Source organism: Giraffa tippelskirchi, chromosome 2, assembly GCF_054371585.1.
Source record: "Giraffa tippelskirchi isolate mGirTip1 chromosome 2, T2T-mGirTip1v1.2.pri, whole genome shotgun sequence".
Classification (NCBI taxonomy): domain Eukaryota; kingdom Metazoa; phylum Chordata; class Mammalia; order Artiodactyla; family Giraffidae; genus Giraffa; species Giraffa tippelskirchi.
Window position 1 is genome coordinate 209,197,771 of NC_137276.1, and position 27,118 is coordinate 209,224,888.

Here is a 27,118-nt window from a genome sequence, read left to right on the forward strand (position 1 = left end):
AGGAAACGGCAACCCACTCCAGTATTCCTGCCTGGAGAATCCCATGGACAGAGGAACCTAGCAGGTTAGAGTCCATAAGCTTGTAAAGAGTAGGACACAACTGAAATGACTTAGCATGGACGCAGTCTCTGGATGGGGCAACTCTATCTGTAGGTGAAATCAGTGCCTTACTATGTACACAGAATGGCTTGTGAGATTCTGAAGGTCTGCTGGCCCCCAAAAATCTCTTCCGCAACTTTACCACAATGCTACAGTTTCCCTTCTGTGGCCTGATATTCTCAGGGGAGAGATGAATGGAGAAATTCACCACAGGTGTGATTCCAAAATGGCATAGGTAAAACGTTTGTGTGTTGAACAGAAGGTCCTTTTGCTCTCTTCTTTAGCGCGTCTTCACAGGTTAGTTCATGAACTGACCTCTTTGACATCAAGGAATTCATTGAGGAGTGCTTGCTCTAAGAGGTTAGCATTTGCATTATGCCTGGTGATCATAGATTGGTTAGTCCCTTCCAATCAATATCTTTTCCAGTGATAAATGGGGTAATATCAAGGAATTCATGGAGGAGTGCTTGCTCTAAGAGGTTAGCATTTGCATTATGCCTGGTGATCAAAGATTGGTTAGTCCCTTCCAATCAATATCTTTTCCAGCTGATAAATGGGGTAGTATCTACCCACCTCTTTAGGTAGGTAAAGCTGAGTAAACTAAGCACAAAGGCTAATCGTGACCTGTTGGTGGTAGGTGGGAGAAATCTTGCTGGACCCCTCTAATACCCAGTGAAGTTAATACTATAGACAGAATGTGTTTCCCAAAATTCATAAGTTGAAACCTTACTGGCTATGTGATGGTATTAGGAGGTGGGGATTTAGGAAGATAATTAGGGCATGAAGGCAGAATATTTGTTAGTGAAGTTAGTGCCCATATAAAAGAGACCAAAAGAGTCCCCTTACTCCTTTCTCCATGGATAGATATAGTGAGAAAGTGACTGTGAACTAGGGAGCAGGATTTCTAGTGGGAACTAGGATTTCTCATCAGACATCACATCTGTTGGCACCTTGATCTTAGATCTTCCCCCTTGAGGATGGTGAGATGTAATTTTCTGTTCTATGTAAGCCACCCAGTCTATGGTATTCTGTTCAGTGGCCCAAATAGCCTAAGGCAGTGAGTCAGGTCTACATTTGTAGACAATAGCTGCTAAGTGGAGACTAGGGAAGTTTATTTTGGAGGAAGGAGAATTTAGATGGAAAATAACTCTACCTACTTCACTCTGCCTTAACCCTGATGGCTGAAGTAGGGGAATCACCTTTTGACCTCTCCATCTTCTTACCTCTTGTCCTTCACTATAGACATGATCTCCCCTAGAGGTCAACATTCACTAAGAAGAATGACTCAGTGCCTAACTAACAACATGAAGAATTTGTTCATAGAATTAATATTCTAAATGGATGGGTCTGTGTTTTCTCCTGCCCATAACACTGTTGGAATAATGTTTACCATCTGGAAAAATAATTTAATCAGGCAAAGGAATGGTTTTAGACAACAACTACAGAAATTGCCACGAGTTGATCTTGTTCCAGTCTGACCAGAAAAGGATCAAGAATGCAGCAAGTGAGAAAGAGAAAAATAAATATCATGTATAAATGAATTTATGTGGAATCTAAAAAAAAAATAGTAAAATGAACCTATATGCAGGGCAGAATTAGAGACATAGATGTAGAGAATGTATGTGTGGATGTAGGTGGGGGAGCTGGAGTGGGGTGAACCGAGAGATTGGGATAGACATACATACACTACCATGTGTGAAGCAGATCACTAGTGGGAACCTGCTGCATATCGCAGGGAGCTCAGCTTGGTGCTGTGTGATGACCTAGATGGACAAGAAGTGGGAGAGAGTGAGAGGGAAGTCCAAGAGGGAGGGGATATATGTAAAAATAATAAAAAGAAGGGCACAGTAGAAAAGCTTTGAGGGGCAATGAAATGCTAGAGGCTTGGCAAGTGTGTTTTGATCCCAGAAAGGATATGGGGAAAGGAGTCTGAAAGAAAACTTGAAAGTTAGAGAGTCATCTCGTTGGGCTTCTGAGATGAAGGTGGGGATGAAGAGTTAAAATCAAAGGCTAGGTAGCTGAGCTGCTTTGAGAAGGGAGAGGGAAACGTCTACTTCTTTATTCTTTGCTCCGAGCCTGAAACAAGGCAGAAACCCAGGCTTTAGAGAATGTAAATGTAATTCTTTCATGTATCTATTTCATTTTTTAATACTTTATTGGACTAACCATTTGAATGCTTCTATTACTCTACCTCCTTCACTATATGGTGCTGATCTGGCACTGTGTAACTCAGGGTTTGATACCAAAGATGTCTGGAAGGGGTTCTTGGCTCACTTAGGACATGAAAGTATCCGGTCAATAAGAATTGAATCTATCACATGGAGAAAGGTCTATAATCTTCTGTTATTTGATTTCTATCACTTCCTAATTTTTAAATTTCAATTGGCATTGGCAGAATTTGCCACCACAATAAAAAAGTACATTTGCTTTATATTATGTACTTTGACTACAGTGGCTATAACAACACATTGCTTAACATTTAATTAAAAACTGAAGAAACTCTGTGAAGCCCCGGAACAAGAATTCATTAGTGCTTTTTTAGAGCAATATTGGGCTTCCCAGGTGGCATTAGTGCTAAAGAATCCACCTGCCAATGCAGGAGATATAAGAGACTGCAGATTTGATCCCTGGGTCCGGAAGATGCCCTGGAGAAGGGAACCGCTACCAACTCCAGTATTCTTGCCCAGAGGAACCCATGGACAGAAGAGCCTGGCAGGCTACAGTCCATAGGGTTGCACTACTGAAGTGACTGAGCATGCACACATGCACAGAGGGATATTCCCAGACACAAATGTCAAGTCAAGGAACAAAGGGACTACCTCAACTTTACTGCAAAGAATTTGACTGGCTTTACCTCCTGAACTCACAACTACCTCCAGTGTACCATGTGTGACACAGTGCACGAGGGCTTCCTTAACAATAAAGATTACCTACAAGCCAGACCTGCAGGGAGGCCTCATCTCTCATTGGGGCTTGGAAGACTTCCACAGGTAACTCCCATCAATACTAATGAGAACAATGTGAACAAACAATGTGAACCAAACCTTCAGCCCAGAATAGAGCCCAGACTGGGTAACTAAGGACACATAGAACAAAGTGACCTGCTGAGTACACTCAGAACTCGGGAATTCAGATGCAGTCAGAATAAGACTAGATATATTATTTAAACAGGTTGGAATCCATTTGCAATATCTATCAACAGGTTTATGTAACTAATTTTTATGGTTCATTCATTAACTAGCAGCTAAAATACTGCAGAAGTGCCCTAGTGAATAGATTTCAAAAGTAAATTTGGGAGCATTAACTGTTTTGTTCATGGATAGAATTCGGTGATTTACAAGACAAGATGACATTCGTGAACAAGTGAATTAAACATTCAAAGAGGAGGGAGGATATCTGGAACTATACTCTCCAATACAGTAATCACAGGCCACATGTAGCAACGTAAATTTAAATTAAATGACAGTTCAAATTCAGCTCTTCCATCACACTAGTACATTTCAGGTACTCATTAGCAAGATGTGACTAATAGCTACTATATTGGCGAAAGCAGATAGAGAACATGTTCATACATACTGAAAGTTCCATTGTGTCATGCTGATCAAGGCCTTCCAACCTCTCCGATCATTTCAGCCAACAGCATGTATAATTTTCATATACTGGCTCATGTGACTTCAAGATTCAGAATAGCCCCAGAAGACACCAGAAAAAACACCCAGGACAAAGTTGTTGCCACCATGATTGTCTGAGCAGCTAATGAACTAAAGCCTGTAAGCTCAGTTTAGTCATTCAGTCATGTCTGACTCTTTGCGACCCCATGGACAGCAGCATACCAGGCTTCCCTGTCCATCACCAACTCTCAGAACCTGCTCAAACTCATGTCCATTGAGTCAGTGATGCCATCCATCCATCTCATCCTCTGTCATCCCCTTCTCCTCCTGCCTTCAATCTTTCCCAGCATCAGTGTCTTTTCCAGTGAGTCAGTTCTTCCCATCGGGTGGCCACAGTATTGTAGTTTCAGCTTCAACATCAGTCCTTCCAATGAACATCCAGGACTGATTTCCTTTAGGATTGACAGCTTTGATCTCCTTGCTGTCCAAGGGACCCTAAAGAGTCTTCTCCAACACCACGGTACAAAAGCATCAATTCTTTGGCACTCAGCTTTCCTTATAGTCCAACTCTCACATTCATGCATGACTACTGGAAAAACCATAGCTTTGACTAGATGGACCTTTGTTAGCAAAGTAATATCTCTGCTTATTAATATGCTGTCTAGGTTGGTCAGAGCTTTATTTCAAGGAGCAAGCGTCTTTTAATTTCATGGCTGTAGTCACCATCTGCAGTGATTTTGGAGCCCCCCACAATAAAGTCTGTCACTGTTTCCATTGTTTCCCCAACTCTTTTCCATGAAGTGATAGGACTGGATGCCAGAATCTTAGTTTTCTGAATGTTGAGCTTTAAGCCAACTTTTTATCTCTCCTCTTACACTTTAATTAAGAGGCTCTTTAGTTCTTCTTTGCTTTCTGCCATATGGGTGGTGTCATATGCATATCTGAGGTTATTGATATTTCTCCCAGCAATCTTGATTCCAGCTTGTGCTTCCTCCAGCCCAGCATTTCTCATGATGTACTCTGCATATAAGTTAAATAAGCAGGGTGACAATATACAGCCTTGACAGATTCCTTTTCCTATTTGGAACCAGCCTGTTGTTCCATGTCCAGTTCTAACTGTTGCTTCTTGATCTGTATACAGATTTCTCAGGAGGAAGGTAAGGTGGTCTGGTATTCCCAACTCTTTCAGAATTTTCCAGTTTGTTGTGATCCACACAGTCAAAGGCTTTGGCATAGTCAATAAAGCAGAAGTAGATGTTTTTCTGGATCTCTCTTGCATTTTTGATGATCCAACGGATGTTGGCAATTTGATTTCTGGTTCCTCTGCCTTTTCTAAATCCAGCTTAAACATCTGGAAGTTCACGGTTCACGTATTGCTGAAGCCTGGCTTGGAGAATTTTGAGCATTATTTTGCTAGCATGTGAGATGAGTGCAATTGTGCAGTAGTTTGAACATTCTTTGGCATTTCCCTTCTTTGGGATTGAAAGGAAAACTGACATTTTCCAGTTCTGTGGCCACTGCTGAGTTTTCCAAATTTGCTGACATATTGAGTGTAGCATGTTCACAGCATCATCTTTTAGGATTTGCAATAGCTCAACTGGAATTCCATCACCTCCACTAGCTTTGTTCATAGTGATGCTTCCTAAGGCCCACTTGATGTCACATTCCAGGATTGTCTGGCTCTTGGTGGGTGATCACAGCATCGTGGTTATCTGGGTCATGAAGTTCTTTTTTGTATAGGTCTTCTTTGTATTCTTGCCACCTCTTCATAATATCTTCTGCTTCTGTTAGGTCCATACCATTTCTGTCCTTTATTGTGTCCATCTTTGCATGAAATGTTCCCTTGGTATCTCTAATATTCTTGAAGAGATCTCTAGTCTTTCCCATTCTATTGTTTTCCTCTATTTCTTTGCACTGATCGCTGAGGAAGGCTTTCTTCTCTCTCTGTGCTGTTCTTTGGAACTCTGCATTCAGATGGGTATATCTTTCCTTTTCTCCTTTGCCTTTCACTTCTCTTCTTTTCTCATCTATTTGTAAGGCCTCCTCAGATAACTTTTTTGCATTTCTTTACAATGTTACAATGTTGCAAACCTCCTGTACAATGTTACGAACCTCCATCCATCGTTCTTCAGGCACTCTGTCTATCAGATCTAATCCCTTGAATCTATTTCTCACTTTCACTGTATAATGGTGAGGGTTTTGATTTGGGTCATACCTAAATGGTCCTGTGGTTTTCCCTACTTTCTTCAATTTAAGTCTGAATTTTGCAATAAGGAGTTCATGATCTGAGCCACAGTGAGCTCCCAGTCTTGTTTTCGCTAACTGTATAGAGCTTCTTTATCTTTGGCTGCAAAGAATACAATCAATCTGATTTTGGTATTGACCATCTGGTGATTTCCATGTGTAGAGTTGTTTCTTGTGTTGTTGAAACAGGGTATTTATTATGATCAGTGCATTCTCTTGGCAAAAGTCTGTTAGCCTTTGCTCTGCTTCATTTTATACTCCAAGGCCAAATTTGCCTGTTACTCCAGGTATTTCTTGACTTCCTACTTTTGCATTCCAGTCCCCTATAATGGAAAGGACATCTTTTTTGGGAGTTAGTTCTAGAATGTCTTGTAGGTCTTCATAGAACTGTTCAGCTTCTTCAGCATTACTGGTTGGAGCATAGTCTTGGTTTACTGTGATATTGAATGGTTTGCCATGGAAACGAATAGAGATCATTCTGTCGTTTTTGAGGTTGCACCCAAGAACTGCATTTCAGACTCTTTTATTAACTATGAGGGCTATTCCATTTCTTCTAAGGGATTCTTGCCCACAGTAGTAGATATAATGGTCATCTGAGTTAAATTTGCCCACTGCAGTCCATTTTAGTTCACTGATTCCTAAAATGTCAGTGTTCCCTCTTGTCATCTCCTATTTGACCACTTTCAATTTACCTTGATTCATGAACTTAACATTACAGGTTCCTATGCAATATTGTTCTTCACAACATGGGACTTTACTTCCATTACCAGTCACATCCTCAACTGGGTGTCGTTTTTGCTTTGGCTCCATCTCTTCATTCTTTCTGGATTTATTTCTCCACTCTTCTCTAGTAGCATATTGGGCACCTACCGACCTGGGGTGTTCATCCTTCAGTGTCCTATCTTTTTGCCATTTCATACTGTTCATGGTGTTCTCAAGGGAAGAATACTGAAGTGGTTTGCCATTCCCCTCTCCAGCAGACCACGTTTTGTCAGAACTCTCCACCATGATCTGTCCATCTTGGGTGGCCCTGCACGGCACAGCTCATAGTTTCATTGAGTTAGACAAGGCTGTGGTCCTTGTGATCAGCTTGGTTAGTTTCTGTGATTGTGATTTTCATTCTGTCTGTCCTCTGACGGAGAAGGATAAGAAGCTTATGGAAGCCTCCTGATGAGAGAGACTGACTGAGGGGGAAACAGGGTCTTGTTCTGATGGCTGGGGCCATGCTCAGTAAATCTTTAATCCAATTTTCTGTTGATGGTCACCCAGCCCTACAGCAGGCCGCTGCTGACCCACAACTCCACTGGAGAATCCTGAAGACTCACAGGCAAGTCTGGGTCAGTCAGTCTCTTGTGGGGACACGGCTGCTTTCTCCTGGGTCCTGATGCACACAAGGTTTTGTTTGTGCCCTCCAAGAGTCTGTTTCCCCAGTCCTGTGGAAGTTCTGGCAGCTCTATGGTGGAGTTAATGATGACCTCCTCCAAGAGGGCTTATTGCCACTCCCAGGTCTGCTGCACCCAGAGCTTCTGCCCCTGCAGCAGGTGTACCTCCACAGGAGACACTCAAAGGCATGTCTGGCTCAGTCTCTGTGGGGTCTCCTGGAGTGTACAAGGTTTTCTTTGATCCCTCCAAGCATCTCTGATGGGTATGGGGTTTGATTATAAATGTGATTTTGCCCCTCCTACCATCTTGCTGGGTCTTCTCCTTTGTCCTTGGACATGGTGTATCTTTTTTTGGTGAGCTACAACAGTCTCCTGCCAATGGTTGTTCAGCAGTGAGTTGTAATTTTGGAGTTCTCACAGGAGAAGACGAGCATTCGTCCTTCTACCCCATCATCTTGGTAACTTTAAAATCCCATTCAAATCCCATCCCATCCAAAGTCCATAAGGATGGGTACAATTTTGGAGCTTGAGTTCTGTGCCTGAGAATGTCTGAGCTGATTCTACAATTATCCAGCCATCTTCTGGATGGATACGATTATCCGACTCATCTTCTTCCTCCCAGCTGTGGTCATGTGTTCATGTGGTCTACGTCTAGTATTAGCCACTGGCTACTCCTCTAACTGTGTAGTCAGTAAGTACAGTGAGATGAAGGTGTGGGAGAGACAGTTCTTTGTGATCCCTGTCCATGTATTACCCAAGTCTGTCCCATCACGGTGGTCCCCTCATTCATATGAGAATGATAACTCAAAGTCAGAGTTCAGAGTCAAGAGGCAGACCATAAGGTATAATAAGAGATCTGAGAATTACCGGGACAATAACCTATGAGTGAGCATGTACAAACATCACATGTTTATGAAATAAGCTTAGTTGTCAAAACCATGTTCAATCCAAAATCTTTTTTTTTTTTTGCAATCATTTGCATGGGATTTTTCAGGTCATCTTTGATTCTAGATAATTAATGTTAAAAAAACAAAAAAGAAACAGTGCACAACTCCCTGTCTTGAACACCCCCTCCTATAACTGACCCAGTCTTTAAGAGAGAACTTGAGCCAGTGCCACAGAAGGGGGCTGTACCTTCTCTTTGTGAAAACATCTGCCAAAAAGATTGGGCAAAGTGTGGTTATTTCTTTGTAACTAAAACCAATTATTTCTAAAAAGAAAGAATTAACTTTAAAATAATCACAACGATGATGACGGTGTGATGATGATAATGATGGTGATGATGATGACAAGTTGCTTATTCCTCAGCGTGAGTGCTCAATAAATAGGTGTGGCTGGTAACAAAGAGAAATCAGAGGCGCTTTTCTTATTCCAATGGGCCTGCTCTCCAGGAATAATTATTTTCTGGCAGCTTGCTCCTGAAAAGGTTAATGTACTTAGGTGCTGTATTTCACCTCAACTTCTGTTTCTGAAGACCGGGCAAAAATGACATAGTATGAGACCTCGGGACTACACTGACAACATTGCATGAAGAAAATTCTTATATTCTAGTCTCATTTACATTTTTGCAATAAAAACAAACAAACACACTGCATGTTTGTGATATGTACCTGGAACAGGTAGGGAAAAGCCATGTCTCTCTTCAGATGTGGGTGCTGCTTTCAAGTTAATCTTAAAATTTTCTGTAATTTGGCAAGGGAAGTTTTGAGTTTCAGTTCAGTGACTGCTGGTTAAACTGCAGAGCCGATGCACAAATGATCCATAGCACATTTTGGCATATTAAATCATCTTCACAGTTCTAATATGCCATGAAACCCAATTTACATATAACAGCAGAACAGAAAATGAAAAACTGAGAACAGACTCCTGTTTCAAAAGGCATCAGGCACACTACTTTACGTTATTGAAGCACCACTAACTTCTAAAAATCTGTTGCTGGAAAAAGGTTATTAAGCTCCCAGGCCCTTCTTCTTTCTTCTCAATCCTTAATTCCCCTCCTCTTCTCCCATGCCATATGGAAAGTCTCCTCTTTCTCCCTCCCATTCTTCTTTTGTCTTTTTATTCCCATAGCTCTTTTCCCTTGAGCTCAGAATTTTTGGACCACAACAAACATAATTCCTTTCTTACTGTTTGACTTGTAATACATTTGCAGTTGCTTTTACTTTTTCTTTCTTCCTTTTTTATTGGCCTATGGAAAATGTGACATAATAATAGAACATAGGAATAAGATATGCAATAGACAGAGAAATAGCTTCATCAGATTCTAGACCTACCCTCTTAAAAGTAGCACAGACTTAGAGAAGGAATTTATGGTTGCTGGAGAAAAAGATGAGAAGAATGGATAGTTAGGGAATCTGGGATGGACGGGTACACACTGCTATATTTAAAATGGATAACCAACAAGGACCTATGGTATAGCACAGGGAACTCTGCTCAATGTTATGTGGCAGCCTGGATGGGAGGGGAGTTTGAGGGACAATAGATATATGTATATGTATTGATGAGTCCCTTTGCCATCCACATGAAACTATCACAACATTGTTAATAGGCCATACTCCAATACGAAATTAAAAAAAATAATTTAAAGGTAGCACCTAGATTATAATACAAAGGCAGGATATAACCAGTAGGCATAATATACCACTATATTATAATCTGATATCCACTGTCAATATAGAAATTGAGTTCCATAGAATTCCAACCTACCATCCAACTGTTAGCTGTGTGGTATACAACCAGAAACATTACAGTTAGGAAAGAGGGCAAAATTTGTCTTTTTCCACACCTCAAAATACATAATTTCCTTGGATTAGGTCAGTAAATACTAAAACTTTATTTAATCATATCTCTTGGAAAAATAATGAAAATGTTTTGCGTTATATTATTGTTAAAACCAATGTCCTCACCCTTCATTGTCAGTTGTTTGGCATCAGATAAAAAAATACTGTCTGCCAAATTGAGACACAGATGTAGAGAACAAGTGTATGGATACCAAGGTGGGGGCGGGGGGTAGGATGAATTGGGAGATTGGGATTGATATACATACACTACTATGTACAAAACAGATACTAATAAGAACCTACTGTAGAGCACAGGGAACTCTACTCAGGGCTCTGTGGTGACCTAAATGGGAAGGAAATCCAAAAAAAGAGGGGATATATGTAAAAGTGTAGCTGATTCACTTTGCTTTACAGCAGAAACTAACACATTGTAAAGCAACTATACTCCAATAAAAATTAATTTAAAAAAAAAAAGATTGCCAAAGTTTTGCTTTTTTCCAGGGTCCCTAGAGTAGGATTTCTCAGCCTTGGCACTATTCATGTTTGGGGCCAGATAATTGTTTGCGGTAGAGAGTTGTCTTGTGGATTGTAAGGTGTTTAGCAGCATCTCTGTCCTCTACCCACTAGATGCTAGTTGCATCATCCCACCATTGCCAAGTACCTCTTGGGAGGCAAAATCATTCTTAGTTGAGAATCACAGTCCTCAGACCACAAGTTATGGATCTTCCACATCATGTTTCCTTTTCCTCCTCTTCTTTCCTGCTCAATCCTATCTCTAGCACTAACAATGTACACCCACTTCCACCCAGCCACAGACCTTCTTCTCGCCTCCCCTCAACTCTGAAACTTATCTGTTCTAATTACATGAAACTATCCATGTAAACCATAACAGATTCCCTTGAACCTCAAAAATTACATACAATGAATGATTCAACAGGAAAATATGAAGCCATGTAGAAAAAAAAATAGCTAGAAAAAGTGTAAGGAATTAAAATCTATCTTTTTGGGTCTCTCTATTGAGGAATCAAGTCTCCATTGACTGCTGAGGCTTTGAGTTGACTGTCTAGAACAATTTGAATGTGGTATCATGGGGTTAGTCTGAAACATCCTTGAAGAATAAAAGACGAGTTTGTATCCCACAAAAGTTTGAAACCCCGTGGATTATACAGTCCATGGAATTTTCCAGGCCAGAATACTGGAGTAGGTAGCCTTTCCCTTCTCCAGGGAATCTTCCCAACCCAGGAATTGAACCCAGGTCTCCCACATTGCAGATGGATTCTTTACCAGCTGAGCCACCAGGGAAACCTGAAGAATAAAAGACTGGAGTTTATATCCCACAAAACTTTTCTTACTGTGGAAATTTAAACCTCTTATTGATGTCCTTTGAAAAATCACATGCCATGAATTTTCCATAACTTTATAAATTTCTGTAAACCCTCTAAGTTTCACTCTCCTTGGCTTCCTCATTTTCAGCTGGTAACCACCTTTCTGATTTTAAGCTGTGAACATTGATGAGAAGATCCAAGGCATCTGATATAGCTTTCTCTTTTAATCTTTCTTGAAAGTGAAAGTGAAAGTCACTCAGTCATGTCCAACTCTTAGCGACCCCATGGATGGTTCATGAAATTTTCCAGGCCAGAATACTGAAGTGGATTGTCTTTTCCTTCTCCAGAGGATCTTCCCAAACCCAGGGATTGAACCCAGGTCTCCTGCATTGCAGGTGGATTCTTTACCAGCTGAGCCACGACTTTCACTTTTACTTTCTCCCCAACACCCTCAGCTATAATGATTTATATCTCAATATATTCCCTCAGCTTCTTTTTATTATCACCCTTGGTTATTATCACCCTTGGTTTCAGTGGATGAGATAGCCCTCCTTTTCAAAACTAACCTTTTCATCTGTGTCCATGACCTTGAGCCTCTGGTTATCTACTTCCTTTGCATCTTCAGTATCTTACTTTCTATGGCCACATTTCCCTCTGTCTGTAAATATCACTGCCTACGCCGCCCTTTGCCTTGCACTATCTCAAGCTTTTCTCTCAGAATCTCTGTTTCTCTCCTGTCTCCCCCCACCCCTGCCTGCTCCCTTTCTCCCAAGAGACTTCTCCAAAGAATAACTTACACCCTTTATTTTAACTCTACAGCTTACAGCAACAACAGCATCCACTCCTTGAAGGCTTGTTTCTAAATCCACTGAAACCACATTTGTTACCTATTAGTGGTGATGCAATCATTAAATCACAGAATTTTTGGATCTCGACCTTTGAGAATTTGACACTACGATTACTCCCTGGATTTTCAAGCTTGCTTAGCTCCCATGCAATTAGTTTCCTGATTTTCTATCGGTTATCATTTTTGCTTCTTTTCCTTGCTGTCACCTCCAAATACTTTAGGAAAATGAATTCAAGGCTTCAGATATTTGACTTCCTAACATACCCAGTCCTCAATAGCACTTCCATTCAGAGACTCCAATGCTGCTGTAAAAATAGATTCAGTGACTCCCTTTGAACTTGGAGGTGGCATCTATTCTTTTCTGGGGGACTCCTCTTTCTATGACTCTCTTTCCATTGCAGGACAACATCTTCAATCACTTTGGAATCATTTCAATCTTTGGAACTTGGAGACCTGCTTGGCTCAGGCAAGAGGGTTGTCATTTCATGATTCTATTAGGCTTTTTCTTATAAACACTGTTGCTAGTTTTGAAGAAAGCAGAAGATGGGGGAAGGACATGATAGAAGGAAATTTTGCCGGCAAGAATCTATTCTATGAACATAAATGTGTATTTGGGGGGGGGGGGTGGGAGATGGGAGAGAAATTGGTAAGTCATTCCAGATTGATGTCTAAAACTAAAAAGTAGAAAAATAATATAATATTTTATTCAAAATTGTATAGGAAATACAGAAAGAATAAGCTGGAAGATTGAAATTAGCTCTGGAGAAATGAAAATGAAAGGCTCGCATGAAGCTGTGCTTAATATTTACAAGTGTTTAGAACTGAATAACCCTTTACCTTGCATATGGAAATAAAACCCAAATACATACATAAAAACAGTATCATCAATATAAATAGAGAAGGATACAGGATATAACCTCACATGGGGTAGCTTCCTGCTATGTGAGAGGTAATGACACCATTTCTGGGTTGGATGGAGGGACGGAGGAGAGAAGAAATGAATTGAGATGTCATTTTGGTGCAGATTCTCTGGCTCATGCCAGAGGTTTGGAACCCATGGGAGAGACAGAGGCCATTAGACAGCTTAGGAATCTTAGCACTCAGGAAGATATGTGCCATTTCCCACTGATGACTGAGTGCCTCTCATCAACCTCCCTCAGTATCCCCAGGAGTGTAGAAATGGTGCGTGAAGCAGACAGTGGGGCCATGAAATAGTCTTCACCCCTTCATGTTTCATGGTTCTTGAAGCATGGAGACAGTACTGGCCTTAGACCCCTACTCTGGGCCTCACAACTTCAAGGGGTACACATTGAGCTTTCTAACCAGGTCCTATCCTACGAGATTGGGGACCAAAGGGGACTTGCCCAGCCAGAGCTCATCCCACGCCTACCACTCTAGATCATACTCTGGACCCTGGGGATCCTGGAAATTCTGTCAAGGTTCTCCTCAGCCTTCACCAGGATCCTGGAAATTCTGTCAAGATTCTCCTCAGCCCTCACCAGGATCCTGGAAGTTCTGTCAAGGTTCTCCTCAGCCCTCACCAGGATCCTGGAAATTCTGTCAAGGTTCTCCTCAGCCCTCACCAGGCTTTGTGTGTTTCTTCCTGGATCCAGTCTCCAGAGGGCTCGTTATATCACCAATGCACGCAACTGTAGGGCTGACTGGAGGCCAAGAAGGGATGGTTTGTGTTTGTGTGTGCAGGGGTTGGTATGGGGTATAGATAGGGTATTAAGTACATGGGTTCGGTTGTCCACACAGGTATGTTAAAGGTCATGGGGAAAGAAGGATAGAAAGTAGGCTACAAAGTGGGTCTTACCAGCCTCATGTGAACACATTTCAGCCTGGAACTAAAAGTACTCTAAGATTTTTAAATTCAAATGACCTACTGCTGCTGCTGCTAAGTCACTTCAGTCATGTCCAATTCTGTGTGACCCCACAGATGGTAGCCCACCAGGCTCCCCCATACCTGGGATTCTCCAGGCAAGAACGCTGGAGTGGGTTGCCATTTCCTTCTCCAATGCACAAAAGTGAAAAGTGAAAGTGAAGTCGCTCAGTCGTGTCCGATTCTTAGCGATCCCATGGACTGAAGCCTGCCAGGCTCCTCCATCCATGGGATTTTCCAGGCAAGAGTACTGGAGTGGGGTGCCATTGCCTTCTCCGTCAAATGACCTAAAGTAATTATAAAAGTGTATTTGTCAAGAGAAAAGTATAGAATATATTTTATTTAACAATGCATTTGTTCAATAATAATATTGGGTCTTCATTAATATACTTGACCTGAGTCCAGTTATTCCAGAAGTTAGTGAGGGGGGTGCTACAATTCTAGAAAGCCAGTGGACTGCAATTGTTGAGATCATGAACACAATCCTTTTAACTTGTGACTGGAGGCCAAGGCAGAGACTAGTTTGTAAGGGTGAAGGTCAAGAAGGGGTAGTTGGATTTCCCTGGCAGTGCAGTGGTTAAGACTCCATGCTCTAATGCCAGGGGCAAGGGTTTGAACCCCGGTTGGGGGACCAAGATCCCACATGCCTGCTGCAAGGTGTGGCAAAAAAAAGAATAGTTATATCAGACCCCTCCCTACATTCCCCACCCCCCTATTAATGACAGTATATTAGATGACCCCCTCTGGTACCCTGTAGGCTGAAGAAAGGACAAAGAAACCTTTTGAGAGGTTTGAACAGAAATCCTAAGGAGATTAAACTATGAATTGAATAAGTTTAAATCCTGAATATAAATGATTTTCTACCTCAAAAGGAATATTTTAGACAGGATGTGACTGGATAAACCACCTTAAAGGTAACATGAAAAAAAATTTTTTTTCACTAGTGATCAAAGAGAAATTCAGAGGTAAGCTGGGGTCAGCTATGGAAAAGCAGCACTGTTACATTTCTGCACATCTGATTAATTAATGCAAATGAACTAGTAATGCTCTGAAATATGCCATCATGGACAACTTTGTGGGGAAACTGGAGAAATTGAGTCCTTGGTATGGTATGAGAGTAATACTATGAGTATACACCTACTTAGCAAATAGCTCATTACATTGGAGCCATAGGTAAAGAATAGCATTACAGCATTCAGAAACGCTACATGATGGACACCGGGATATTTTGAGATTCACAACATTTGGAATAAGCTGCCTTAGAGAGTAAGGCTGAAAGTGAAGTTTGCCTTCTGAGAGTATTTTGCTAGTGATTATTAACTACAAGGTCTTGGACACCTTTGCTAATCTCAGACTCACTGGGGGCCAAAGGATGTGATAAGAGGAAAGATCCAAAGTCTTTAGGCAGAGAGAACAATGCCTTTTAGAAGAAGATCTGTCGCATAATATGAACAGGGTTGGATCAACATCAAGCAGTTCTGACCACTCAGCTGTATGGTACTAAAGCATTAGAAACATCTGAAGTGGTTGCCAAAATTAGATCTATTTATCCAATAGATCTGACTTCTTGACTTGGTGATGTAGACCACAAGGGAAGGGAAAGCAACCTATAATTATGATTACTTGATTCTTTTATTCCTCTTGAGATAGCTGAGGATGTCAAAAAATGGCTTGTGACTGGTTCTTACAGTATTTCATGAAAAATCCTGAAAATTCATATAACTTCAGAATCTGTATACAGTTACAAGCCCTAGGAACTGGGAATTAAAAAAGCAATAAAGGAAACACAGGTTCCAGATCTTACAGAGTTTACCTTCTAGTGGAAATGACATATAATACATGCTTAATAAATAAATATCTGTTTATAGCATTGTATTTATATATATATACACATATGTAAGTATATATATTTGTATATATATACATATACTAAACACATATGGGCTTCCCTAATGGTTCAGCAGGTAAAAGACCCACCTGCCAATGCAGGAGAAACAGGAGACATGGCTTCAACCCCTAGCTAGAGAATATCCACTAGGGGAGGAAATAACAATCCACTTCCATATTCTTGCCTGAAAAATCCCGTGGACAGAGGAGTGGGAGCCCAGAGGAGCCTCATGGGCTGCAGTCCAAAGGGTTGCAGAGTTGGACATGACTGAGGGACTGAGCACATACAGCACATTAAACAAATATATTCAGGAAAATGGATAAGTTCAGATTTATGGTGACAAAACTTTCCTAACTGCTCAGATATTGTGTAGAAAGTACTTTATTTTCTCTGTGTGCTTCTTGCATGGATATATTTTGGGAAGGGAAGGGAAGGGATGATGAAAGTCCTCTCTCGCAGGAAGAGTTTCGTTAGCCAACATATAAAAACCTGGAAGATCAATTCATAGCAACCACATGATATGAAAATCATCTCCTGAAAATGACGGGGACACTTCAACCATTTCATTTTCATTTTGGAGGGAAAGTATGGTGATGTGAAAGGCACACACATAAGGCCTGGGATGATACTGAGAAGGCATGAGCTAGGTTTTGTGGCGCATGGCATTAGAAAGATTCCGGTGAACGACTGTCCAGCAGTGTGAGGTCCTGATGAAGAGAGAGACCACAGCCCAAGGTGGCACCATTTCACGTGATTCTGTGCTTTTCTCTAGCAGTACTCAGCAAACTGGTCCTTAGGACTCTAGAGATGGATAATTGATTTGAGCTGGGGTTAGGGTTCTACTGGGGAGAGGCACCATTTCAGAAGCTCTAGGGACTAACAAGTCTGACTTGCCAGGAAGATGCTGGCTGGTTGGCAGAGAATGGAATGGTCAAGGTGGTACAAGCCTGTATCAAGTCAAATTTGGCACAGCGGGAGTAACGTATGGAGGGAGCTGAAATGGTAAGAGATTTTTGGGTCCATGAATAGGATGCCAGCATTTAAGATTTCAGAAATGAAATATTTCAAAACGATTTCAAGAACTATGACATGGCCATGTGTGAGAGGTAGTTCAAGCAGAGAGAAAATGGAAGACTGGGAATTAATAATGAAGGACAATGTGAGGAAAATATATTGGAAAGATCACCTAAACGGCTATGTAACTTTCTCAGCAGAATAGCAGAAGTTAAGTTGACAAAAGGAAACATGCAGTCCAGGTGCCCAAACTGGAGGGGAATAAAAGGCACTAACAGAGTGAGTAGCTAGTTTGTATCAATCCCAAAGGGCAACTTTTGACATGTAGAGAAATAATGGTTTAGTGTAAAAGCTTCAGTGAGGGAGGGAGGAGATAGCAGCACATCTTGTCTTCATTGAAAAGGTCTGCTTGAGAAATACTGGGGGACTTCTCTAGAGGTCCAGTGGCTAAGTCTCTGCACTCTCAATGCGGGAGGGCTGGGTTCAATCCCTGGTCAGGGAACTAGATCCCACATGCTGCAGCTAACAATCATGCATGCCACAACAAAGATTGAAGATCGCGAGTGGCGCAACTAAGACCCAGCGCAGCCAAATAAATAAATAAAAATAAATCTTAAAAAAAGAAAGAAAGAAAGAAATGCTGGCCTTAGGGACGGTTACATTTCAGTTGAGGCAAGACGGGGTCAGAGGCATTTTGCAAAGAGACTTAGAATGTGTGGGTTCAGGTCACAGAATGGGGAATGCAGAGGCCATGACCAAGGAAGACAGGGAGAAATGGACGGTCAGAAGTCAAGTTTGGGACTGAGAGTAGGGGAGAGGGGAGATGGTCAAAGGGACTTGAAAATTGGGCAGGCACTGAAAATAAACAGGGGTGTGAGGTCGGGGAGGATTAACAACCCTCCAGGCTCCAAGCGGAGCAGAGGTACCAAGTGGTTTCCTGGCAGTGTTGGCTCAGACCCTGGGGGGTGATGCCAATAGCTTCAGGATATTAGCAAATGGTCATCTTTTTTCAACTCTCCAAACAAAATCTTGGTGGGAAGCTCTTGTGTGCCTCTGAAGAGATCCTAGTTCGGGCATCTGCAAATAAGAAAGAGTGAGCATCCTTGGGGGTTCTGAACCTTCTCAACAGCCAGGTGTGGTCTGACTTAGTAGCTTTTTTTCTTCCTTGCGTATAGTTGCTTCACAACATTGTGTTAGTTTCTGCTGTATAGCAAAGTGCATCAGCTATACATATATCCACTTGTTTTTAGATTCTTTTCCCATATAGGTCATTACAGAGTTCCCTGTGCTATACGGTAGGTCCTTATTGGTTATCTATTTTACTTAGTGATTCAGCAACCCTTTTGAAGAAATCTTAGCTGGGGGTAAAGGGATGCATTTTGTTTCTCAGCCCTCCTTTCTAAATTAGCATCATGAATGCTCAAGGTTGTAACCAAGGCCCTTCCAAGGAGTGCCCGAACCACACTGGTTAACCCTTCTTAATTTTGAAGTCTGAGCTAAAATGTGGCTTCTTCATTGAACTATGTATGGATTGAATCACTATAACTGAATTCAAAACATACAGTCACAGGAAAAATGAGAGACAGGATTTTAAGTAATATTAACACTATTCTGACTTCCTCTCAGATCCATAATTCAACAGTTTTCTCCCACACTAGGTTTTTCCTAAATCAACTTGTGGAGGTAAAACTGGAACTTTATGATGCAGGATTTTAGTTGGCAGGTGAGAGAGAGAATGAGAGAAAGGGGAATAGGGGAAGGGAAATGGAGAGAGAAAGGAAGAGAGAGAGAGAGAGCCAGAGGGGCCCAGAGAAAGTTTTTTCAATCCTATCACCACCTTGGAAGCTATGACAGTTCTGAGTGAAAAAGCAACTCCTTTGTTCTATAGGAAAACTCAATTTGAAATAAATATACATGGATTTAAAATAATACATTAATTTAAATTCTCTACGTGGAACCACTTTGATGGAAATTTCCCTAAAAAAGCAACAAATGATTTGCCTCTGCATCTAATCAGCCAATCAGACACCCCCATGCTGATTACTTAATGAACTAGAATTTTAACAAAAAAATTTATGATTATCAACAATTCTTCTGATTCCCCTCTCCCTCTAAAAAACCGCAAACATGTTGTGCTGATAATTCTTACCAAATTAGTTAATTTTTCCTTCAACCATAGAACAGAATTCATTAATCAAAACTGAATTCCTGGCCAAATATCTTAGAACAGCTAGCAAGGCACGCAGTCAAGCAGATAAGAACAAGTTGATGACTACCCAAGTGGTTCTCTTTTTACTATGTAAGTAACTGTACAAAAAGAAAAGAAAAGGTTAGGGCTTGTTGCAGAAGTGTCATGGCAAAGAAAGAAAGGAAGACATCCCCTGGAAAAGGCTTACGCTGTTTCCATGTACTATTTTACCTTCCTTCATAGCAGGAACATTGGTCCAGTTTTGGGTGGGAAAGTGTGACAAGATGGGTGGTTCTGGGCCAGATTTGGTTAGTTATTAGTTTTGCTCTTTTTAAAATAAATAAGAGTTCAGTCTGCCTTAACAGACTGTGGTGTTCTTAGCTACTCTCAGAGCTCTTTGCTCTGACATCTGTCTCCTGAACTGGAATTCAAACGTGGAGTAAAAGTGAAAAGTGTGGATCTGAATAGAAGTCAAAATAATCCGTGGGGCCTGAATCATACATGCCGGAGATTATTCATGAAAGGGGCCAGTTTGCTAAACAGATATATACTTTTTTTTCTAATGAAAGCATGTCTTACCTATATAATTTATGATTTACAAAATCACATAGAAAATTTCATGAAGACTGAATTCTGTCTATGCCTTATTTTAAAAGTAATAAGCATGATTCTTTTACAATCCAACTATATTATTTACAGGCTTTCCTGGTGGCTCAGCAATAAAGAATCTGTCTGCAATGTAGGAGACATGGATTCAATCCTTGAGTTGGGAGGATGCCCTGGAGGAGGAAATGGCAACCCATTCCAGTATTCTTGCCTGGAAAATCCCATGGACAGAAGAGCCTGACAAGCTCCTGTCCATGGGGTTGCAGAAGAGTCGGACATAGTGACTAAACAACAACATTATTTAGTATGATTTTATCCTACAATAATAGCAACTATTTCATGAGTTTGGTGTGAAGAGTCATTGAGCTGATAGATATTGGGGTGACCAAAAATTTCTTTCAGGTTTTTCTGTAACATTGTATAGGACACCAGAACGAACTCTTTGGCCAACCCAACACAAAGGATGTGAAATTCTGCCTTCTTCCCAGAAGCACACAATAAACATTAGCTATTATTATTATCACTCTAGATGGTAAATAATCCCCTTCTTACAAAAGAAGAGCTTGAATTTCAGAGCATTTTACTGACTTGCACAAGATACAAATTAAATCACTGAACTGAGAGTGCTGCCAGGTCATACTTAAATTACCTGAACTATTGGCCTACTCCTAAATCTATTTCCAAAATCATAAATACAAGCCATAATTGAAACAGACCCACATGAAGGTGCCCAGAAGAAACACTGAGCAAAATGTTGTCAAATCACATTTAACAGTAAATGCAGCTGCAGCAGGAACAAAGTTTAAGACTTTCTGCTGTTCATCTTCATAATTCAGATCTTTTGCTGATGTCTATAGACTCTGCAAGAAGGATCTTCCAAGTGCTGTCTTTGTGAGCAGCTAAAGACCAACAAGCAGAGGAATTCATTGTAAGAAGACAGAAATTCAAGGTACACAAAACTGATTTTATAATTGGTTATCCTCAGACAAGAAGGAAATGGCAAACCACTCCAGTATTTTTGCCTGGAGAATCCCAGGGGTGGAGGAGGCTGGTGGGCTGCCGTCTGTGGGGTCACACAGAGTTGGACATGACTGAAGCGACTTAGCGCAGTAGCAGGAGCAGACAAGAAAGAAAACTTTTAAGTAGCCTGGTGAATGGAGATCAGGTTGCCCTACAAACTGGACCTCCGTGACTTAGCAATTCTGTGTTCAAGGGAAAAGAAGAAAACAGCAATAAAATTCCAGGACCAGAAACATCTCTATGAGCTGTTGAGAACAAAGGCTGGTCATGGACACTCAGAAATAGAATATGGTGTTTACAGTTTGTAACCTAAGTGGAGTGAAGGATGTTCTTCATGCTAGAAGAGAGAGCTGAGACTAAGTTAGCTTTCAAAAGAAAAGAGGTAAGGGAAGTGCAAACATATCAGAGGGGAATCAGGAGAGGTCCTCAAAGACCTGGGCAGGAAGCCATGTCTGTTTTCAGCATCAGGAGAGCAGTGTGGGATCCTGGGTTCCATTAAGTTCACATTCCAAGATGGAGGGGAGGATAGCAGATGCTTCATGGCAGGCAGGAAAGTTTTATTCAGGAACACACATAAAATAGAAACTTCCTTAACAAATAAGAGGCATTTGAAAGAGACTGGAGTTTCTACAATTATGTAGATAAGAGATGAACCAGATTCTATTTAAACATTGTAGTTTTGATTCAAGCCTTTCCCATAAACTGGTGATAGAAGTAAAGTCCGATGCTGTAAAGAGCAATATTGCATAGGAATCTGGAATGTTAGGTCCATGAATCAAGGCAAATTGGAAGTGGTCAAACAGGAGATGGCAAGAGTGAACATCAACATTCTAGGAATCAGTGAACTAAGATGGACTGGAATGGGTGCATTTAACTCAGATGACCATTATATCTACTACTGTGGGCAAGAATCCCTTAGAAGAAATGGAGTAGCCATTATGGTCAACAAAAGAGTCTGAAAGGCAGTACTTGGATGCAATCTGAAAAATGATAGAATGATCTCTGTTCGTTTCCAAGGCAAACCATTCAGTATTACAGTAATCCAAGTCTATGCCCCGACCAGTAATGACGAAGAAGCTAAAGTTGAACGGTTCTATGAAGACCTGCAAGACCTTCTAGAACTAACACCCAAAAAAGATGTCCTTTTCATTATAGGGGACTGGAATGCAAAAGTAGGAAGTCAAGAAACACCTGGTGTAACAGGCAAATTTGGCCTTGGAGTACAGAATGAAGCAGGGCAAAGGCTAATAGAGTTTTGCCAAGAGAACGCACAGATCATAGCAAACACCCTCTTCCAACAACACAAGAGAAGACTCTACACGTGGACATCACCAGATGGACAACACCGAAATCAGATTGATTATATTCTTTGCAGCCAAAGATGGAGAAGCTCCATACAGTCAGCAAAAACAAGACCAGGAGCAGACTGTGGCTCAGATCATGAACTGCTTATTGCCAAACTCAGACTTAAATTGAAGAAAGTAGGGAAAACCACTAGTCCATTCAGATATGACCTAGATCAAATCCCTTATGAGTATACAGTAGAAGTGACAAATAGATTTAAGGGACTAGATCTGATAGATAGAGTGCCTGATGAACTATGGACAGAGGTTCGTGACATTGTACAGGAGATAGGGATAAAGACCATCTCCATGGAAAAGAAATGCAAAAAAGCCAAACAGCTGTCTGAGGAGGCCTTACAGATAGCTAGGAAGAGAAGAGAAGCAAAAAGCAGAGGAGAAAAGGAAAGATATACCCATCTGAATGCAGAGTTCCAAAGAATAGCAAGGAGAGATAAGAAAGCCTTCCTCAGCGATCAGTGCAAAGAAATAGAGGAAAACAACAGATTGGGAAAGACTAGAGATCTCTTCAAGAAAATTAGAGATACCAAAGGAACATTTCATGCAAAGATGGGCTCGATAAAGGACAGAAATGGTATGGACCTAACAGAAGCAGAAGATATTAAGAAGCGGTGGCAAGAATACACAGAAGAACTGTACAAAAAAAGATCTTCATGACCCAGATAATCACGATGGTGTGATCACTCACCTAGAGCCAGACATCCTGGAATGTGAAGTCAAGTGGGCCTTAGAAAGCATCACTACGAACAAAGCTAGTGGAGGTGATGGAATTCCAGTTGAGCTATTTCAAATCCTGAAAGATGATGCTGTGAAAGTGCTGCACTCAACATGCCAGCAAATTTGGAAAACTCAGCAATGGCCACAGGACTGGAAAAGGTCAGTTTTCATTCCAATCCCAAAGAAAGGCAATGCCAAGGAATGCTCAAACTACTGCACAATTGCACTCATCTCACACGCTAGTAAAGTAATGCTCAAAATTCTCCAAGCCAGGCTTCAGCAATACGTGAACCATGAACTTCCAGATGTTCAAGCTGGATTTAGAAAAGGCAGAGGAACCGGAGATCAAATTGCCAATATCCGCTGGATCATCGAAAAAGCAAGAGAGTTCCAGAAAAACATCTCTTTCTGCTTTATTGACTATGCCAAAGCCTTTGACTGTGTGGATCACAATAAACTGTGGAAAATTCTGAAAGAGATGGGAATACCAGACGATCTGACTTGTCTCTTGAGAAACCTGTATGCAGGTCAGGAAGCAAGAGTTAGAACTGGACATGGAACAACAGACTGGTTCCAAACAGGAAAAGGAGTACATCAAGGCTGTATATTGTCACCCTGCTTATTTAACTTATATGCAGAGTACATCATGAGAAACGCTGGGCTGGAAGAAACACAAGCTGGAATCAAGATTTCCGGGAGAAATATCAATAACCTCCGATATGGAGATGACACTACCCTTATGGCAGAAAGTGAAGAAGAACTAAAGAACCTCTTGATTAAAGTGAAAGAGGAGAGTGAAGTTGGCTTAAAGCTCAATGTTCAGAAAACTAAGATCATAGTATCTGGTCCCATCACTTCATGGGAAATAGATGGGGAAACAGTGGAAACAGTGTCAGGTTTTATTTTTTGGGGCTCCAAAATCACTGCTGATGGTGATTGCAGCCATGAAATTAAAAGACGCTTACTCCTTGGAAGGAAGGTTATGGCCAACCTAGATAGCATATTTAAAAGCAGAGACATTACTTTGCCAACAAAAGTCCATCTAGTCAAGGCTATGGTTTTTCCAGTGGTCATGTATGGATGTGAGAGTTGGACGGTGAAGAAAGTTGAGCGCCGACAGGCGGGGCTAAGATGGCGGAGGAATAGGACGGGGAGACCACTCTCTCCTCCACAAATTTATCGAAAGAACATCTGAACGCTGACCAAACTTCACAAAACTACTTCTGAAGGCTGGCTGAGGACGTCAGGCTTCCACAAAAACAGCGCATTATCTTCAAAACAGGTAGGAGAAATTATAAAAGATAAAAAGAGAGACAAAAGAGTTAGGGACGGAGACCCGTCCCGGGGAGGGAGTCGTAAAAGAGGAGGAATTTCCAAGCACCAGGAAACCCTCTCACTGGCGGGTGTGGGGGAGGATTTCTTATCTCGGAGGGCAACGTAACTGGGAGGAAAAAATAAATAAAATCCACAGATTACGTGCCTAAAGCAACTCCCAGCAAAGAACCCCAGACGCTCGCATCATCCGCCACCAGCAAGTGGGGGCTGAGCGGAGAGGAGCGGGCGGCATTGCCTAGGGTAAGGACCGGGCCCGAGTGCCCCGAGGGCAATCTGAGGGAGCTAACGTGAGATAGTAACCTAAACTGTTGGACAGCCAGAGAGAGAGATCTATCCCGCGAAAAGCCCACCTCTAAGGCACTGCCGGCCCCCTCACAGAACAAAGGACTGAGCGATACCAGAGGAGAGCTAGCCGGCTGCGGACCGCCCCATCCCCCGCCGGACACAGCGGGCAGGCGGGGCCCGCCAGAGCCAGAAAGGGGCAAACTCGGCTCCAGAGAGGGCACCCCCTACCAAACTGCAAACAGGCTCCCAGTTTCTAAGCAAAGACTGCTTGAGATCCCGGAGGGTCGACAGTCGCCAGGAGGGTCGCAGCCAGAGACCAGCTCCCCAGAACCGACACAAAGCACACCGGAGCCGGGCGCGCCCGTAAACCGAGGCGGGGACCAGGGAGGTGATAAGCCGCACCGCCCTAACAGGGGAGAGCGCGCTCGCCAAACTCCTGGCCGCCTGGGCAGCTCCGACCGGGAAGGGCACAAGCCGCGGGCGAAACCGAGTCTGCGCCTTTGTGGAGTAACCGGGAGCCTGAACCTGAGCGGCTTAGACCTGGGAAGTGCACGCAGCTCAGGGCCCGCTCCCCGGCCGAGTAACCTGAAGCCTGAGCAGGGTAGACGGGGAAAGCACACACGCCGTGAGCGGGGGCGAACCCAGTGCGGCCGAGACACTGCGAGCTTACCACACACACGCCAGATTTGCAGTGTTCCTTCCTCCCCACAGCACGATTGAACAAGCGAACCTAAAGAGATCACCTCCACCGCTTTGTTTCAGGGCGGAAATTAGATACTGAAGAGATCTCCAAACAGAAGCCAAATAAACAGAGGGAAGCGTTTTGGAAGGGACAGGCCAACAGATTAAAATCCCTGTAGTTAATACCGACTGCATTGAAAAGGACCTATAGATCTTGAAAAGTATAAGCAGGAATAAGGATCTATCTGAAACTGAGCAGATCCCACACTGCTCACAACAGCTCCAGAGAAAGTCCGGGATATATATATTTTTTACTATTATTATTATTTTTTTTAATTAAAAAAAAATTTTTTTCCTCTTCTTTCCTTTTTCTTCAAGTCCTCTATTACACCTTTAACTTTCATTTTCATAACCCACTATTAACTTGCAAAAAAAAAAAAACCCTATTTTTGAAGCAAACTACATACATATATCTTATACCTTTTGTGTTTTCTTTTTTTAATGTTTTTTTTCCTGTTTTACTTTTTTTTTACTGTTTCTTTTTTTACTGTTTTACTGTTTTTTTTTCTTTTTACACTGTTTCCTTTTTTCTTTTTTTTTAGATTGTAAGTTTTATAAGAGTCTAACCTCTACTCCAGATTTTTAATCTTTGTTTTACATATTTGATATCAATTTTGTACATTTAAGAACCCAATCTTTAGGACCCATTTTTACTCAGGAGTGTGATCACTGGCCTGATCACTCTCTCCCCCTATTGATGCTCTTTCTTCTCCCCCAGGGAACCTCTATCTCCCACCCTCCCCCTTCTCTTCTCAACCCAATTCTGTGAATCTCTGAGGGTGTTCTGGGTACCGGAGAACACTTCAGGAACAGGATACTGCCCAGATCTCTCTCTCCCCTCTTGATTCCTCCCTTTCTACTCATGCTCACCTCTATTACCTTCCTCCCCCCTCTCTATGTATCTCTGTGAACCACTCTGAGGGTTCCAAACTGTGGAAAGCACAGAGGGAAGTGCTTACTGGCTAAATTGCTCTCTCCACATTTGAATTCCCCTCTTCCCCTCCTGGTCACCTCAGCCCCCCCCCCCACCTCATCTCTCCATGTAACTCAGTGAACCTTTCTGGGTATCCCTCACTGTGGAGAATCTTTTCACCATTAACCTAAAAGTTTTATTATTGAGGCTGTATGGAAGGAGAAGTCTTGAGGCTACTGCAAGAATAAGACTGAAAGCCAGGGGAAACAGTAATTAATAAGAGACCATCCAATAGCCTCCATAAATACACTGAAACCAAGCTCCACCCAAGAGCCAATAAGTTCCAGAGCAAGACATACCACGCAAATTCTCCAGCAACGCAGGAACATAGACCTGAGCATCAATATACAGGCTGCCCAGAGGCACACCAAATCCATAGACATCTCAAAAATTAATACTGGTCACTCCATTGCACTCTAGAGAGCAGAAATCCAGCTCCACCCACCAGAACACCGACACAAGCTCCCCCAACCAGGAAGCCTTGACAAGCCACCTGTCCAACCCCAACCACAGTGAGGAACCTCCACAATAAAGAGGAACTTCATACTACCAGAATACAGAAGGGCCACGCCTAACACAGCAATCTAAACAAGATGAAAAGGCAGAGAAATACTCAGCAAGTAAAGGAAAATGAGAAATGCCCACAAAGCCAAACAAAAGAGGAGGAGATAGGGAATCTATCTGAAAAAGAATTTAGAATAATGATAATAAAAATGATCCAAAATCTTGAAAGCAAAATGGAGTTACAGATAAATAGCCTGGAGACAAAGATTGAGAAGATGCAAGAAATGTTTATCAAGGACTTAGAAGAAATAAAAAG

The 27,118-nt window shown here is 41.9% G+C and overlaps 1 pseudogene across 4 annotated transcripts in view; it reads left to right on the forward strand.

The window, feature by feature from the left end:
- The window catches only part of LOC145531285 (protein CFDP2 pseudogene), a 59,206-nt pseudogene extending 34,934 nt beyond the window's left edge, over nucleotides 1–24,272 (forward strand). The window contains exons 1-2 of one of the 4 annotated variants that reach the window (XR_014072326.1): nucleotides 13,986–14,213; nucleotides 21,064–24,272. The product of XR_014072326.1 is annotated as a protein CFDP2 pseudogene, transcript variant X3 (transcript). Of the gene's footprint in view, nucleotides 1–13,985; nucleotides 14,214–19,959 lie in introns of those variants that run through there. The other 3 variants (XR_014072328.1, XR_014072322.1, XR_014072320.1) reach the window with 3 other exon arrangements.
- Nucleotides 24,273–27,118: the final 2,846 nt, after the last annotated feature.